The sequence below is a fragment of the Styela clava genome, chromosome 8 (genome assembly GCF_964204865.1).
Source record: "Styela clava chromosome 8, kaStyClav1.hap1.2, whole genome shotgun sequence".
In the NCBI taxonomy this organism is placed as follows: Eukaryota; Metazoa; Chordata; class Ascidiacea; order Stolidobranchia; family Styelidae; genus Styela; species Styela clava.
In genome coordinates, this window is record NC_135257.1 from 12,270,042 (window position 1) to 12,273,189 (window position 3,148).

The following is a 3,148-nucleotide window of genomic DNA, read 5'->3' on the forward strand; positions in this document are numbered from 1 at the left end:
AGAAGAGGCAAAGCGCTATTATATTCGGTAATGTTATAAACTTAAAGAATGGTATTCGATAATCCGGTTAGGAGCCTGGTAATATATAAATGGTTCTTTTCATGTAATCTCGTTACTAAAAAAATCGCCGCCCGTCTTGTGGGTAGAGTCACTAGTATCCACTGAAACATGGCTAAAAACTGCAAGTGGACTTACTTATCAGCAGATGAAGGTAAACGTGGGGCATTGAGATCTCCTTAAAAGTGTGCATCTGTATGGTGAAAGAGGATAACACACCCACTCTAGATGCCTCTATTGATCAGGCTCTGACAACTGATTATTACCTAGTCCTAGACCACAAGTGTTTGAGCCCCAAATTATAACAGTTTTATATATCAGTTTCTGTTGTGAACTATAGGCCTTAAAAACAGAACAAAAATGTATATGACTTGGTGCATTCAAAATTGTGTACACCATCAAGAGTAGCCAAAATGGAAACTAGAATATCGGTTAGAAACCGAAGACTTATCGATCGAAGGTTAGGGGATGCCCCAAAACAGTGGTCTTACTCCATAGTGACACCGTGTTTCCCATTACTAATTAATAAATAACTCGCTAATTATAAGACATAATCCATCCAAAATCAATAGGCTTCTGATCAGAGCTATGATGAATGCAAATGCAAAATTTGGAGCGGATTCAACCTCGCTTTCGTGAGATATCGCGTGCATCTAACACACAGACAAACAAATACCTATCAACATACTTAACGATCTTAAGATCGATAAGTACTAACTATGGAAGAATTAACATTGATGTATTCCAACTTGAGTTGCGTATAGAGACAAAAAGACATGACGATATTAAAACAAAAAATAGGGCTTAACTTCGGTTTTCAATCTGAAATATGCTAAAGTTTTTCCCCCAACCAGAGAGTATTAAATAAACATTTCAATTAGGATATCCACGGTGTACACATTCAGGCTCTTAGTTATAAAACTACAATCAATCCTATACCAACAAGTAGGCTCCGAAATTTTGCAAATCTGATGATTTAATTATATTAAAGTCTCAAACACCATAAACAAATACTAACACATAATTCTTTTATACATGAATTGTACAATCTCATCCATGAGACAATATCTAGTTGTGCATTAGCATGGTGTACATAAAAATCAGAAAATACACACATTGTAGCTTAATCAAATGGAATATTTGTGAAGTGCTAAAAATGTAACATATTTTATGATTTGAGAAGAAACATATAACCATCTTGCAAAAATAGTTTGATATTTTACGGTTTGCCAGCACTTTTTGCAATTGAACTATAAGCTGACCTTCAAGATTCACTGTACACCAACCATTTAACACATTAATAACGATAATAATCTGGCTTGTAGGGCCCTTTAACTGGAAGACCAAGGTATTGTGACTGATCTTCTGTCAATTTGGTTAGCTCAACACCAAGATGGTCGAGATGTAATGCTGCAACTTTTTCATCAAGATGTTTAGGCAACATGTAAACTTTTCCCTTTGCATATTTGCAGTTGTCAAGATTATTTGACCATAATTCGATTTGTGCAAGAGTTTGATTAGTAAATGAATTGCTCATTACAAAGCTAGGGTGACCTGTAGCACATCCAAGATTGACCAATCGTCCTTCTGCAAGTAAGATGATGTGTCTTCCGCTTTTCAGTTTATACCTGTCAACTTGTGGCTTGACATTTATTTTTTCGACTGCATTTGCATTGAGCCATGCGACATCAAGTTCACAATCAAAATGTCCAATGTTACAAACAATTGCATCATTAGGCAAACTTTCGAATATTTCTTTAGTAACAATAGATTTGCAACCAGTGGTTGTAACAATAATGTTGGCACGAGATGCAGCCTTTTGAATAGTTGTGACTTCATATCCTTCCATTGCTGCCTGCAATGCATTGATCGGATCAATTTCAGTAATTATAACTCTGCAACCAAAAGCACGAAGGGAAGAAGCACTTCCTTTCCCGACATCACCGTATCCTGCAACAACTGCAACTTTTCCTGCCAGCATAACATCCGTTGCTCGTTTGATTCCATCAACCAGGGACTCCCTACAACCATACAAATTGTCAAACTTGCTTTTTGTGACTGAGTCATTCACATTGATAGCAGGAGTGTGAAGAGTTCCCTTTTCCATCATTTTATAAAGATTGTGAACGCCTGTTGTTGTCTCTTCAGAAATTCCTTTGATACCATCTAGATATTGAGAAAATTTTTCATGTACCAAGTTTGTAAGATCACCTCCATCATCTAAAATCATGTTCAATGGTTGACCATCAGCAAAAACCAAAGTTTGCTCAATGCACCACATGTACTCATCATCTGTTTCCCCTTTCCAGGCAAAAACTGGAACACCAGTTGCCGCAATGGCTGCAGCAGCATGGTCTTGTGTTGAAAAAATATTGCATGACGACCACTGTACTTCTGCACCCAACTCTTTCAATGTTTCTATTAAAACTGCGGTCTGAATTGTCATATGCAGGCACCCTGCTATCCTTGCACCTTTCAGTGGTTTTGATGGTCCATACACCTTACGTAGCGACATGAGTCCTGGCATTTCATTTTCTGCAATGTTTATTTCTTTGCGTCCAAAATCGGCGAGACTTATATCAGCGACTTTGTAAGGTAACGGCGTCATATTTAACAATATCTCAGCTACGTGACAAGCGAGGAAGACCTGGTGGAATGGAGACCGCGACAGCGTGAAATACGCTTATATACTGCTGGAGGTTACTGAACCGTGACCTAACACTATTGCAAAACTTTTAGGTGGCAGGAGCATACAATACTATATCCGGATTGAACCCTTTTTTAGTTACTGAGGCTTAGCAAGCAGCGATTCCTAAACCAAGTACGATTATATAACATATAGTATTTAAGAACACTAAAAAAATATTTTTGTCAACAATCAGGTAATGGCGAGCAAAATTACCTTAATAATAATCAGACAAATGTTATGTGGGCACGGTGAATTATAGGCCGGGACCATTGAGGTGGGGTTGTGTTTCAGACATTTTGTGTACATATGGGTGGTTCGATAGATAGTTTATTGAACTCGTAAGTGGACATTACGATCGTTTTGCATTTTATGTCGGCACTCTTCTTCTTAATATTTGAATTC

General features: G+C 37.5%; 1 pseudogene; it reads right to left on the minus strand.

Moving 5' to 3' along the window:
- Positions 1 to 1,015: 1,015 nt before the first annotated feature.
- Positions 1,016 to 2,731, minus strand: LOC120346444 (adenosylhomocysteinase pseudogene; annotated as a pseudogene).
- Positions 2,732 to 3,148: the final 417 nt, after the last annotated feature.